Raw genomic sequence first — 16,232 nt, 5'->3', positions numbered from 1 at the left:
TGAAAAGTGTGTACATAGTAAATGAACCTCAGAGATGAAATCAAGGCCCCTTGTATTGGTTCTGGAAGGAAGAGTTGCACTTCAAGAAGCTAATTGTAAGTTAGTGAGACCTAAAGTTTGAGATTGGAGAATAATATATTTTATCAACTCCAAACAATTACATGGGATTTAAGACAAGAACTCCTTGCTTGATTCTTAGTAACATTAAAGCAATTCCATTTGCAACTGGCAATGCCTACCTATATAGCAAAGGAGACTGAGCTTCTTCTTAATGGAAAAACAGTCCAATAATATAAAGTTTGCTTAATATCCATTTACACCAGGTAGACATATCAGAACACTGCAGGTAGTCTCATATTCAGTGTTGGGAAGACCAATTAACGAATCCATTAATTGCAGTCCTGTTTACATTACAGTTGTCAGCTCTAATAATTCATTTGGATTAAATTCTTTCTCATCAAGGTGTCCCTGAGATTCTTAGGTCTCTCAGTGAAGGCTAATCTGTTTGAATTTCTCAAAAATGTTACATCCTCACAATGTGATATTTCACTTTCAGGAAAAGAGTCTAAATCTTTTTTTATTTATTGACACATTGTCAAAGTGTAGGGATATGGAACCAAAAAGAAAGCCAGTATTTATTACTTTGCAATTTGGTCTTCTTATTTTTAGATATTAACTTCTTTCTAGTTAGCTGTGACATTGCTGCTACAAATATGTTTATGAGTATACGTTCCCCAAACATTTGTACTTTAGTTTGTGTGTGTGTGTGTGTGTGTGTGTGTGTGTGCGTGTTTTAATTCTGACCACTGAAATTATTTTAGTTAAGTACACAAGACATAGAATAAATGGCCATAGTAATCTACTATTTGACAAGTCCAAAGCCTACAACTTCTGGGTTAAGAACTCAGTAGGCAAGAAAAACTGCTGGGAAAACCAATATGATGGAAAACTATGGGAAACACATGAAAGAAACTATGCATAGACCGCCATCTTATACCTACACAAAGTTAAGGTTGAAATGGGCATGTTTTAGACATAAGGGGTGATACCATAAGCAACTTATGAGAGCAAGAAATATTTACCTGTTAGATCCATGGAGAAAGGAAGAATTGTAAGCAAACAATAGAGAACATTATGAAATACAAGGAAGATAATTTACATTAAATTTAAAACTTTTTGCACAGACAAACCAATACAATCAAGATTAGGAGGAAAACAGAAAGATGGGAAACAAATTTACAGACAATATTTTTGATAGAGGTCTAATTTCCCAAATATATCAAGAGAACTTAGTTAAATGGACAAGAATATAAGCCATTCCCCAAATGATAAATGGTCAAAAATATGAACAAGACATTTCATATAGAGAAATGAAAGCTATCTATAGATATATGAAAAAAATGTAAATGACCGTTATTATTTTTCTCTAGTGTTTTTCCCAGTTATATGCAAAAGCAATATTTAGCATTCATTTTTAAAACTTTGAGTTCCAGACTCCCTTTCTAGTCTGTACCTCCATTTGAGAATGCAAAAATTTGATATGTTATGCATTGAAAAATGCAAAACATTTCCATCATATTCATGTTGTGAAAGAAATCTTAGACCAAGATATGCTCAAGAAATAAAGTTTTGGAAAAGTTTGCTTTAATCTGTGATGACATATTAGTTCTTTCTCTGGATATGGAAAGAATTTTTCATCATAAGTTTTTTGAGTTGTTTTGCATCATTTAATTGTTGAGGATAATTATATCCTTCACAGCTGACCATCTTACAATATTAGTATTACTTTGTACATAGTTTATTTCACTTTGTACCAGCTCATGAAAGTCTTTCCAGGCTTTCTGAGAGGATCCTGATCATCATTTCTTATAACATAATAGTATTTCATCATAATCAAATATCACAACTTAGTCAGTCATTTGCCATTTGATGATTATCCCCTTCATTTCCAATTGTTTGCCCCAAGAAAAAGAGCTGCTACATTTTTTTGTACATAGAGGTCTTTTTTCTTTTTGTTTATTATCCTTTGGGGAATATCTGAGTTCAAATAGTGGTTTTGATATATCAAAAGGTATGCAAGATTGTATAGCTGTTTGAGCATAGTTCCAAATTGCTCTAAAGAATGATCTATTCAGTTTATATCTCCATAAACAGTACATTATTTTTTTTTTCTTTTTCACCATATCCCCTTCAACATTTTTTTCATTTTCTTTCTTTGTCCCTTTAGTCAATCTAAGATGTAGTTCTTCAGAATTGTTCCAATTATGTATCTGTGCTTATTTGAAAAGTGTTAATATTTTTGGTCACGTATTGATCATTTACCATTTGAGAAATGGCTCATATTTTTATACATTTGACTCAATTCTCTTTATGTTTGAGATATGAGGGCTTTATCACAGACACTGACTTCTGATGTTTATTCACAATTGTAGCGAGCTGACGTCTCCAGAAGCTGCCGGATCACTCTCTGGGAAGAGATCTGCTGTGTCTACTCAAATCTCTCAGACAGATTCTTCTTCCTGTAACGAACCGTTGTCTCCAGGCAGTTGCTGTTAACTCTTGTCCAGAGAAGTGACTTCCCTTCCTGCAGAGAGCCCCGTCAAGCCTGATGCAATTCAGAGTCTTTTTTCATCTCTGGGAGTCCTCTCTTTTATTCTCCCAGAGAATGGGCGTGGGATAATGCAAGGGCTTCTGGGAAGAACCACCTCAGCCAATGAGCCTGCTCCTTCCATCAAGTCAACCTGAGTTCTCACCTTGTAATTGTCCAACCTGAATTCTCACCTTGTCACTATCCAGACAACCCGAGTTCTCACTTAGTAATCCTAACATCTCCCCCTTTCTTTTGATTTAGAACATAGGACAGTCATGACCTTGAAACATAAATCCATCAATATGGGAAGTATTACAGATAATTACATAAATGACCTTGAAACATAAATCCATCAATATGGGAAGTATTACAGATAATTACATAAATTACATAAGCACATAGTAACATAGTAACGTAACACATGCTAGAAGTATATAACATAATCATAAATTGAAAATTTATAAATGTCCATAAGTCCATTGTCCATTAGTCTCATCTTGTGTGAGGAAGTCCAATGATTCCTGCTGGTTTTTAAAGTTCTTTAACAGTCTTCTTATTATCCATGCTCTTTCAGTGTCAAATGTTTCTTAGATCTTCTCCTTTATTTTGAGGTCTTTCTCTTTTTCTGTCTCTCTCTGATGGACAAGGCGAATATGACTCGTTGGCACCCACCTGATTCCTTCTCCTGCTGAAGAAATACAAGCAAACCCTCTCTCCCAGGCAGTTCACCTATCTAATTTCCTTCTATTTACCACTTTCTAAATCTCTTCTCATCATCTGACAATTACATTGGAGTTGTTTGCACTGGGCACAGCCCTGTTGGTTTAAAAGGCCTGTATTCTCCCCAAGTGTAATCCATTTTTGCAATCTGATTGCCTTTTGACTGACTTATCAGGTAATCCCTTTCTGCCATGTGATTGCTTTTCTGCTGGTTGATTAAATCAGAGTCCTGGCCTTCTAAAGGCTCTTTAGGTGTAACATCAGCTGCCATCATGCCCCAAGTCTTTTTTGCCTGGGGCCCTGGACCTGGGCCCCTCATCCCATTTCCCTGAATTATTCTACACTCTGATGCCCAATGGAGTCCTCTGTTGCATTTTGGACATGGGGTTTTAGGTCTTCTCTCACCCTGTCTTCTCACTGTATCTCCATACCTACACTGAGCTCTTAGATGCCCAATTTTTCCACATTGAAAACATCGCCGAGTTTCTCTAGAATCTGTGTACACAGTGTCTTTCAAAACTTAAAGTGATAAAGTAACAATATTTTATACTTTAAAGTGAGGCAGCCAATAATTTTAACCCCCATCGTTCAAATAAGAAAAATTGAGTTTCACTTGAATTGGGGGTGGGCAGAAGACTCATGCCTTCAGATTAGCTCTTACCCCTACATAACATGTTTTCTATATATTAAGGCTTTACTTCAGATCTCTTTTTTTTGTCCTTTAAATGTCATTCAATAAATATTCGTAGACACGTAGGTCTGAAAATGACAGTGTTGATAATGCTGTTGGGATGTTTTTGTGGCTGACATGATGGATTGGTGACCTCCAGTCTTTTCCTTACTGAGCCCACGTGGACCCTGGCCTCCCTTACCACTCCTGCCCCTTGCTTCCCAGGCACCTTACTGTTGACAACTCCATCTCTTTTCATGAGCAGCAGTGCACGTATTGCTTTAACTGATCTGCTCAGCCTAGATTGACAAGTAGCCTCTTTGCAGATGTCACTTCTCTGAAATCAGCTGCGCTGCCACATTGCTTCCAATTATGCCTGACAATGTCCTTGTAACCAATTCCTCCACAACCTTCTCTACAGCTATACTGGTTCAGCTTTCCCTATACCAACTATGTGGCCTACAGAAGCTGAATTTTACAGGGCTTGACTTAGCAGGATATGAGGGCAAATGTTTATTTATTTTGGTAATAGGTGACTTGGTCTGATTGACTTGTGAAGAATTTGTCACAAATAGAATATTCTCACCACTATAGCCGTAAGGCCATGGTTAAAGCTAATCCTATATTCTAGACATGATGAGGAGTTCCTGGACATAACAAATGTACCATTTACTTCTCAGAGACTAGAATTCACACTTTAGAAATCAGGCGGCATTTGAAGCTGTTAAATAAATTCAAGACCATCAAATATCATGGTAATTACAATAGAAATTGGGTCAGAAGAATACCTCAAAATGTAACAATTTGCTTCATGAAGTAATGAAGTCCCAATTATCTAGGTATTAAAATAGAGCTTCAGCATTCAGGTGGTAGAGATGATAAAATAATATCGTGTGACCGAGAGGCTGAATTACCTCACCTCTAGGAAAACTTTTAACCTAAGAACCCATGCTCAACTGGAATGTCAAGTGAACAGAAATTCATACATTTGCTGTTGTTTTTTGTTTTGCTACTCTTGCGATTAAGGTCCATAACTAATTGTTTCCTAGGAATTACTTCTTGCTTCAGTCTTTCTGAATATTAGTTCAAAGTAGAATGTATTAGTCTACTAGTACTCTTCCTTAAAACTCCAAATTGATTTTCTTTAATGATTGTATGGATTGGGAGGGGGTGAGAGGCAGGAAACACTTGATTTGAACTCAGGAGACTCAGGAATGAACATTGGAACTTTGGGCAAGAAACATAACTTTCCAGAGTTTTGGTTTCCCAATATTGAAAATAACAAGTTGAATTATTTGAAAGGTTCCTTCTGTCTTTAATATATTTTTCATATCACATCACAACATTCTACTTAGAATCTGGAGGCTGATTTCTTCCACAAGCCTTTTTCAATTTGGCATTTTCTCTCATCTTGCTCTCTAATCTCCTCCTCATTTTTTGTTAAACATATTTCCACATTATTCATGTTGTGAAAGAAGAATCAGAGCAAAAGAGAAACACCACAAGAAATAAAAAAATAAGTTAGAATAGTCTGCTTCTATTTGAATTCGTAGTTCAGACTTCATAGTTCTTTCTCTGGATGTGGAGGGTATTTTTCATCATGAGTTCCTTGGAATTGTCTTGGATTATTGCACTGCTAAGAAGAGCTAAGGCTATCATAGTTGATCATAGCATAATGTTGCCGTTAGTTAACCAATCTCCCTTTCTGTTGTTATAATTTCCATAGACTCATCTCTTTCTGACTTAGTCTTCCCGCATGCTTGTTTCTCTCCTTCCAAAGTGTCTCTTTTCCAATACATTCTTCTCCTATTTCTCACAAAAATCTTCCTATTCCACACATTTGCTCAATTCATTTCTATGCTTCTTTACCATCTTTACTGTCCTTCCATTGTCTACTGGACAACATAGAAATATTCCCCAATATAGCTCTGTTTGGCTTTCTAGCGTTATGTCTGTCTTTTCATCATCCCTCTATAGTTCAACTAATAAGGTTTTGTTCCCTAATCTAGACTTGCCCTTTTCTGTTTTTGCAGTTAAAGCCTGAAAATGATTTTCTCTCTATCTCTACTTGTTAAATTCTTATCTTCCTTCAACCCAGTTCATCCATCACTTTCTACATGTGACCCTTCATGTAGATCACTAAAAGTGATCCAAACCAATATAACATAATAAACAAGCAATATGTATGGCTAAAGAATGTTCTAGGTTTGGCATGAAGTAGGAAGGGAAGGACTCAAAGTTTATACAAGAAAATCTCTTCCCTAAAGGATTTTATAGTTTAGTAAGCCTGATTTTTTTCATTGGCTTTTTGTCTGTATCTCTCCTTTCCCAAAACACAGCCTATTTGGGTTATTTTTATTTGTATCAACTTATTAGAAACTCTGAATCTGTGAGTTCATAGAAAGAACTGATTTCCCCAGTTCACTCTCTCTTTGTGTCTTTTGATGCACACTAAAGTTTCTTGTATGACAGTTAGCAAACTAACATTTATTAAGGGCCTCCTCTCTCAGTTACTATGCTAAGCAGTAGCACTCTAAAGAAAAGCACAGTTCCTGTTTTCTGGGAACACAACATTTAACGGATCTCAAAGACATTAAAAATCTTGTTCGTTAAATTGAGTCAGTCTGAATTGAATTGAATTAATTTTTTCTGGGACTGGATTTTCCCATAGTTCTGGAATCTATATGAATATTAGCTTCTCTTTTCTTGGGCTGTAAATATAAATGTAATGGCATAGATGATATGTGCACTTATTCATTACTTAGAATGGTTAAAGGCTATGATGTAATCTGATTCTAAAAAAGTGAGTTGGTCAAATAAGAAATCATAAAAACAATCCATCATTTCATCCAAGAGAATGACAATAATGAGACAATATACCAAAACCAACGGGATGTAGCCAAAGCAGTTCTTACTGGAAATTGCATATCTCTAAATAGCTACGTGTTAGGATTACTAGGTGCTAACTCGGTTGTCTAATTTAGCATAGTACTTAACAATTCTCTAGCTCATAATTCACACCTTTAGTTCTCACCTTTTAAAGGAGTTTACACCTTTGGAATACACATACGCCCAACGTGGGGCAAAGACTTATTCTGAGCCCTCAGAGGAACTAGACTAGACTTGACATTTTGGTGCTGGAATAGGGCTTGTGACCCTCGCCTCCATGTTCCCGAGCAACTTCTTTGCTTTTGCCTCTCCCGTCTGCTGATCACGGACATGTCCCAGGACTGGTTCTGGAGTTGCGGTAGCCATGGTGGAGGATGAGGCTAAGCCATGGCTTCCATTCAGCACTGCTGGGCATGGGCCTGAGCCAGAATCCAGGGCCGCTAGGGCCAAATCCCGTCCAGACTGCACCTAAGCCTTCCATCCTGAAGCCTCCAGTGCAGGTACTGGAGCAGCAGCAGCAATTGCAACAGGTGGCAACAGCTCAGTCAGTGCAGCAGCAATAGACGTCATCTCTGGACCTGCTGAAGCCAGGGCTCCCTTGGGACAGTAGCCTTGGGACCACAGTGGGTATCACTGCTCCAGCCTCCATTTCCACACCATCCACACTGCCCCTGGGCTGGGGGGAGAGGGGGTGCTCAAGGCCCAGGATCAGCGATCTCCCAGGCCTCACCCAGATCATCAGCCCCTCTTGGGGGACCTCAGCAGATCTCTTCAACCCCAGTCTCCAAGTCCTCTGCCCCCAGGCTCCTCTGGGCCTAAGCCTGATCCAAGCCCTGGTGGGCCCAAACCTGGCAGGCTCAGCCTCACTCCTCCCGGAGGACATCTGAAGCCTCCATAGCAGGGTGGCAGGGAGCCCCACGAGGGCCAGCAGCACCACCCACTGTACCAGTAGCAGCAGCAGCAGCCTCCCCATCACCAGGGCCCCTTCGCCTGGCGGACCCATGGGCTGCAGTGAAGAGAAGATCTCAGACTCGGGACTTTGTATAAGTCATTTGACATTTTTAGGATTTTTGTTTTTCCAATGAAAAATATGTTTTGAAATGAAAACCTTTACACGACTCTACTACTCTCATTTTATGATCCTATAAATTAATTTCGCTCCCAAATATCTTACTTTCAAGAAAAGCAAATTTGTCCCTATTGAGGAGACCTGGGGAGAAAACTTATACCCAATGATGTAGGTTATTTGTTGGAAATCTGCCAGCTGATATTACAGATGAAGACTTTAAAAAGATTATTTGCTAAATATGGAGAACCTGGTACAGTCTTTATCAATAAGAGTAAAGGATTTTGATTCATCAAACTGGAATGGAGAGCACTGGCAGAAACTGCCAAAGCAGAACTTGATGACACACCCATGAGTGGACTACAACTTTGTATTCGCTTTGCCACACATGCTAATGCCCTCTCTGTATGAAATCTCTCACCCCATGTTTCCAATGAATTATTGGAAGAAGCATTCAGCCAGTTTGGACCTATTGAAAGGGCTGTGGTGTTTGTTGATGATCGAGGAAGACCTACAGGAAAAGGCATTGTTGAATTTGCTTCTAAGCCAGCTGCAAGAAAAGCATTTGAAAGATGCAGTGAAGGAGTATTTTTGTTGACAACAACTCCTTGACTAGTCATTGTGGAACCTCTTGAGCAATTAGCTGATAAAGATGGTCTTCCTGAAAAGCTCGCCCAGAAGAATCCCATGTATCCAAAGGAGAGAGAGAATAAATTAGCTGTGATATAAATATATTAAGACTGGGAAATCATATTTGGCAGGGGACATTGAATGTGGCATGTAGAATAGTTGACCTCTGTGAAGTGTGATTTCAGCAGAAGACATTGAAGATGTTGAAGCATCGGAAGCATCAGTTGTCCTTTTCTTTAGATTCTTATTTCCATGAACCTGTGTTCATCTTTTCTTATGCTTTCTCTCATTCAACTAAGGCATGGGCTTTTCAACTGTGCATGTGTGTGTGTCCAGGCACCCTTTGTTAGTCTAATAAACACTATGCCCTAATTCTTAAGTAATGGTTTTTTGAATGATTGAAGAGAATAATGAATTTCATTTAGAGGCTAGTAAAACTAATTATGCAAATATTTTTCCAATCCAAGTTTTCTATCCAAGTTATCCCCAAATCATTTGGGGCTCAATAGATCCCAGGTTAAGAATGCCTGCCCTAAAGATAAATATAGTAAGAGGGGGAAAGGTCATATCACCAAAGAAAATGAGAGCTACCAGAGCCTTTTGGAGATTATTTAGCCCAACCATGAAACAGGGAGATATGGAAGGCAAATGAAATTTTATTGTGATTTGTTGTTAATAGCTTTTCACATTTATTGAGCTTCCCTTATGCTGAATACTGATTACATATTAATTATGAGTTATTGATACACATTTTATCACTCTGAAAATTCAAATGGTCTTTCCTGATGAGCTACAAATTTGGAACACTTTTATGTATAGGGGCCAATTAAAAATAGGGCTCATTTAAAAAGAGATCTTAGTGTGAATGAATCCTTTATGAAGCAACCCTCCTTTTAAAGTACTCATGTCTGCTTGAGAAAATCTTGTCTGAAATTGTCACAGTTTCATCATGTAAACTTCAAAGTGAATTTTCTAGTTATGAAATCAGAACCTAAGCAAGGGTATTTTGAAATAATGTTATTTTAGCATATAATCACCAGACACAATCATAATAGCATAGAATCTGACACATATTTTTTGGCTGACTGATTCTTTAGAGCACTAAGCAAGACAGTAGCTGAAAAGAAGATTAAACTACGCCTAAAACTAGACTGCTCTCTACAGCACATTAGCCATGGGGTTCTAGGTTACTGAAAGTGGCTCACGGGAAAATGTACTGCATCTGTACTCAGAACTTGCTTGGACATTTACTACCTTTGGGGTCTGACTTTGTATAAGTCATTTGACATTTTTAGGATTTTTGTTTTTCCAACGAAAAATATGTTTTGAAATGAAAACCTTTATACCATTCTACTACTCTCAATTTATGATCCTATAAATTAATTTCCCTCCCAAATATCTTACTTTAAAAAAAGTTACAATGTAAAAAATGAGTGCATTTTATAGGTTTCTTTTGAAGAAATCACCTTTTACATCTTAAAATTCTATGCAACTAGACAAATAAAATGTTATCATAGCATTTCTAATTCCTATAGATCTAAATATTTTTTCCAGAAACAATTAATGATGTTAGGTGAGATATGTCTATAATTGAAGAGTCCTCCTGGGATAAAATTCTATACAAAACTTAAAACTTTAAACATTTAGAGGTTGTCTGGTTTGTTTTGCCTTTCTCATTAAATTCTGGGATCAATCCATTATATATATTGTAGTGTGTCTATAATACACATTCGAATCTTACTGAGCTGTATATAATGTTGCTATTATGTGCATATGTATTTATATCTATATATATGCAGGTATATATTTAGGTTATATATTAGCGAACATGTTTAAAAGTACATAGGTTTATGTGAAAATGCAAATACTTGTGTATGCACACACATATAAAATATGTTTGTATATATGTGAGCATGCACATCTACATACACACACATACACATACATATACACACATACAACCATTATCATCATCATCAACTAGGCATTTATAGAAAACTTTAAGGTTTGTGAATCACTTTATAAATATTATCTCATTTTCTCTCCCCAAATCCATAGTTTTACTTTTTTTTTTAATTTATTTTTTTTTAATTTTTTTTTTTTTACTTACACAGTTTTATTGTGTTTTATAATTGAGTTAACTGAGGCAGATGAAAGACTAAGTGACTCGCCTAGGAATACACACCCAGTAAGCATATGAGTTAAGATTTTAACTCAGACCTTCCTAACTCCAGGTCCAGTACTCTATACTTAAAATCAGATTATCGTACATGACAGAGTGTTCTTGGAATGAATGCAACTGGAATAAAACAATACCAGTAATCATTTACAACTAAAGACCTGTGTGTCTCATGACTTTCTCATCACCAACATGTTTTCCATTTACCCAAATGTAATAAAACTTTGTGGATATGTCCTTAAAGAAAAAAAAATGCCATTTAACAGATTATGTAAATGTAAGAGGAAGAAAAATCGGATTATAAGAAAGATGAATGTGAGAATGATGTGTGGTGCAGAGTGTTGGACTGATCATGGACTTATCCTCTCCAAGTTAAACATTCACATTTAACAAAATCGGTAGCTTCAAGGCAATACAATTACCAGAAGTCTTAATGCCAACAGATTGGAACTCATCTCCTTATGTGAATAGTTGGTTGCTAACTTGGAGGGAAAGCTGAGCCAATATACAATTGTCAGCAGTGTAATAAAAAAGGAGTGGGCAGCTTTCAAAGATTTGTCATACAATATCATATTTACTCATCTAGGCCAGAACATTGCAAACATCAAAATTGTTTCAGTGAAAATGTTGAGGAAATTTAGATACCATTAAATGAAAAATTAGAACTCTGCAGGTTTTATTTTTATCACCAGGATAATTCATCTCTAATAAGGCAGCACTTAGCTTGCAGATGATTCACTGCTGCCTGAGCAAATTTTGACCTGGCAACTAACTGCAAAAAATTAGAGGTTTACTACCAGTCAATACTGCACCTCCCATCCCTGGAATGAGCGGTCCTAGAAAAAGGAGATATTTTGAATGTTGCAGAGAAGTTCACTTACCTTGGCAACACACTTTCCAGTGATGGAAACATAAAAGATAAGGTAGTCACAAACATTGCCAGAGCTAGATCAGTGTTTGGGAAGTTCCAAAGAAAAAGAAGGGGATAAAATGTATTAGTTTGTGTACCAAAATAAATGTCTACAGAACTATTCTGATGACCTATTGTATTCTTAAGCAGTATACCAGCATCATGATAGGAAAGCACATCTCTTCCATTTGAGTTCTGTAAAGATTCTGAAAATCATCTGGCAATATAGGGTAACAAACAATAACTGAGATTTGGTCTTTCTTTTTTTTTTAATCTGAAAAGTATTTTTATTCTACTCATTGTGATATATATGGAACTCATACTATACTCAGTTGTGCAGGATATTTAAAAGATCACTAAGAAAACAGTCACGTTTCCAAGGAAATTGTCATATTCCATATTTCCATCACCATGATGGAAATCATGCTCGTCATAAGGCAAAACATATCAATGATGTGTTTGAAGCAAAATTTATCTTGTTTGCATTATGATATTTAATTCACTATGCTAATAACATCCTAAACATATTTATCTGTATACATTACTGATCATTTTCTTGAATATTTTAACCTATGTATTACTGGTTATCTCCATTAATATATCATTCTTTCATGCCTATTGCTTTCTTTGATTTCTTACTTCATATATATAGATCTCTCTCTCTCTCTCTCTCTCTCTCTCTCTCTCTCTCTCTCTCTCTCTGTATATATATATGTGTGTGTGTGTGTGTGTGTGTGTGTGTGTCTTTCTGTCTGTCTCTCATTGTTCCTTATTTTAAATTTAAAATTGTCTTAATTAGATTTGACAGTCTTCATTAAATAGTTGTATTCCTGCCCAAGATTCCTTCTTAAGCCATGATATAAAATAATTTCTCTTTCTCAAATATCTTCTTTTTAATTAGCTAGTTTTTCTTCCCAAAATATTTCTTTCTCTAGTGAAGCCCCTTTTATCAACAGCAATGGATATGTCACCTGTCACCCTTAGAGCTTTATGTCTTTGCCAAGGACTTCACAATTCCTAGCTAGATTAGCAGTACCATTTGTGTCCATATGAATGTTGCATTTTTGTGTAGTTGTTTCTGTTTCAATATGTCTTATTCTCCATCATGCCATAGATATATTTTTGTTTTTTTTTCTATCATTCATTTAATTTTCTGATATAGCTTCCTTCATATGTCACGTAAGCATGGAGTTGTACTCCATTATAACTCTTACATTAATTAATTAATTGCTAATTAATTAATTAATTAATTAAATATATTAATTATAGAATTTTGAAATTCTTTCTATAGCTGAACTGTGAAGCACTCATATTTCTGCAAAGAGTCAAACTCCAATAGACAAGTGACATTATCCAAACGTAAATGTGAATCTGACTAGGACACTATTTTTGGAGAACACACATAGGCAAGCAGTCACACAGAGGCTAGACAAAGCAATAAAAGTATATTCTCAAGATTTTTGAAGAATTGATTTTGAAAGATTGAAATAAACTGGCATAAGACTGCCTGGCAAGCATGCTTGCATCAAACAAGGTGCTGTATCCTATAAGCCAAGCAGAATTGTGATAGCTCAAAAGAATGTACAAATTTAGAGATTTCTCCACTCTGTATGGCTGTAGGAAATATTTCTGCCCAATTTGTGGTAGAGCCTTCCCAGCTCATGTAGGCCTGATTAGCCAGAGTTGGACATAGCATACCTTGATCCCACAGAGTGATGTCATTTTGTTCTTCTTCAAGCCCAAGAATTCGTACTAATACATAACATCATGAGCTTCATTGATTGCATATCCAACTGCATAAAATAGTGATGTAAACAGGGATCCTTCATCCATTCTGCACTTCTAGAGCCACGACTCACATTGGTGAGTTCACAAATCTTTTGGTATACTGATAGGGCAACAGTCCAACCTTAAGACTAATATATTAAAGACATTCTCATGATACCAAATGGAAAAATGCAAAGTATTTTGGAAATCAAAGAATTTCACAGCCTTTTTATGATACACAGGACAAAACCCAAGTTTTTTAGATTAGCATTGAAGGATCTTTTTCATCTATCCTCCTCTTAACGTCTTCAATTTTTTTTTCTCGCTCCATATGAACTTATTCCTGAAAACCATCAATCTTCTTTAAGTAAATCTTCCATTCTACAGCCTCCTCTATAACATTTCTTATATTATATTTGTCCCAGGAGTATCTCTTTCCTGCTTCTCTACTTATAAAAATCACAATAATTACTCTAAGTCAGGCATTGGTTTGCTTTCCTTGAGCACATCAGGCAAGTTCTCGTTTATTATCTATGCCAAATTTACCAAAAGTGGGGTATTATATAGTGCTAAACAGGGATAGAGATAAGGATGAGAAAGGGATGAGAGTGGAGACAGGAACAGATAGGGGAATGAAACAGGGGCAAGGACTGGGACTGAATATGCAATTTCCTCAGTAAAGAGACCTTCTTGCACAAAGACAAGTTAAGACTTAATCCACTGGAGAATGATGTGGTAAACCACTCTAGTGTCTTTGCTAAGAAAACCCAATGAGAGTATGGTGCACAGTGTTACAGAGAGTCAATTTAACTGAAAAACAAAAACAAAAACAAACAAAACAAAACAAAACAAAACAAAACAAACAACAACAACAACAACAAAAAAAAAAATAAACCAAGAAAGCATATGTCTCTAAATATAAAACTGGACTCCAGCAGCAGTCTCTCTCTGAGCATGTGGGTAAACATTATTATACTGAGCAAAGAAGTATTTGGAACTAACAAATAATTCAAGGACCACCGTTCAGCGATCACTGGTGCTACTATCTTTCATTTAAGTTCTGCCAATAAATTAAAAGATAGGGAGGACCATGGCATGACACAGGATTAAACAAAGAAAAAAAATATGAGCCCTATGGCCATTTGGCCTAGACTTTATGCTACATGCTCATGATGGTTTTTATGAAGATATTTATTTCTCCACAGAAGTTATAATCTTCAGAATGAGGTTTATGTCTTATGTTCTTTAGATCTCTACAGTTTCTACCATCCTGAAGTTTTTTTTTCATAGTAAGTAATCAATAGAACTAATAAGTATAATTCAAGTCTTTTGACTTTAAGACTAGACCTGTTTTTTTTTAAGAAGGAAAACACTTTGAAGTAATATTGCTTTATATCAAATATATATGCACGTATATATATATATATATAGAAAATCATGCAAAATATATTTTGCAAAAATCTTTGCTTCATAAAAAAGCAAAAATAAAGAAAGTGAAAAGGAAGTGTCCTTCAATCTGTACTCAGCATTCTTCAGTTCTCTCTCTGAAGATGGATAACATTTTTCATCATGAATGTTTTGGAATCATTTTTGATCATTACCTTGATCAAAATAGCTAATCCTTTTAATGCTGATCATTATTAAATGTACTATGCACAGTGTTCTCCTAGTTCTGTTTGCTTCACTTTGCATGAGTTTATAAAAAAGCTTCCTAGATTTTCCTAAAATCGTCTACTCGTCATTTTTATAGCATAATTGTATTCCATCACAATTACATACCATAACTTATTCAGTTTTCCCATAATTGATGGACATTATCTCAATTTCCATTTTTTTTTGCCACACAGAATATTTCTTCTGCATATTTGTCCTGTGCCATTCTTTTTGATCTCTCGAGGATACAGAACTTGTAATAGCATTGCTGAGTCAAAGTATATGCATGTTTTTATAGTTGTTGGGGCTTAATTGCAAATTATTCTCCAGAATGTTTGAACTAGTTAACTTATCCACCAATAATTCATTAGTATATCTAACTTTCCTTCAGCACTTCTCATTTCTGACAGTTGTGAGGTGTTACCTCAGAGTTAGTTTAATTTGCATTTCTGTGATCAATAGTGGTTTAGAACATTCTTTTTCATATGACTATAGATAGCTTCTGAATATAGCCTGTTCATACACTATGACCTTTTATCAACTGAATAATAGTTTTTTTTCAATTTTATTTAGCTCATAATATATTTGAGAAATGAGAAATTAGTTATTTTATCACTTCATTTTTATAGTACCTCTTTTTTTTTGAAAAATATTCTTTCCCTGATTATCTCTTTAAATTGGGTCTCCTTTTGATTTTGTTTTGTGTGAGATCTTGATTGCTTATCCCTGCCTTACTTACTTCAACTGAAGTGTTCAGTTCTAGCCTTTTAGTTTAACTTTCTCTATATCTTTCTGTTTCAAATATGCCTCTTGTATAGTACATATTTTTGGATTCTGGTTTCTAATCGATTCTGCTATCTGCTTCTGTATTCTGGCTAAGTCCAACCTATTCAGATTCACTATTATGACTATTAACTATTCCTTTTTCTTTATTCCATACTCTTCTATTTCTTCTTCTCTCTGTTTATTCTGTGCTTCTCAAGGTTCTTTTACTTTTAACCACTGTCGCCTTTCATCTGTCCCTTGTCCTCTACTTTTCATTTATCTCTCTTTCTTTGTATTTTTCTATTGGATAATATAGTTGTCATATACAATTAAGGATGTTTTTTCTCTTTGAACCAATCCTATGAAAGTGTAGGTCAGACATTGCCTGTCACC

At 35.8% G+C, this 16,232-nt stretch overlaps 1 pseudogene; it reads left to right on the top strand.

The window, feature by feature from the left end:
• The first annotated feature begins 7,243 nt into the window (after positions 1-7,243).
• LOC141546298 (splicing factor, proline- and glutamine-rich pseudogene) lies at positions 7,244-8,664 on the top strand (annotated as a pseudogene).
• The last annotated feature ends 7,568 nt before the right edge of the window (positions 8,665-16,232 follow it).

This window comes from Sminthopsis crassicaudata, chromosome 6 (genome assembly GCF_048593235.1).
Source record: "Sminthopsis crassicaudata isolate SCR6 chromosome 6, ASM4859323v1, whole genome shotgun sequence".
NCBI lineage: Eukaryota > Metazoa > Chordata > Mammalia > Dasyuromorphia > Dasyuridae > Sminthopsis > Sminthopsis crassicaudata.
Note: the sequence above shows the minus strand (reverse complement) of the source record. Positions and strands in the feature narration are given on the sequence as shown.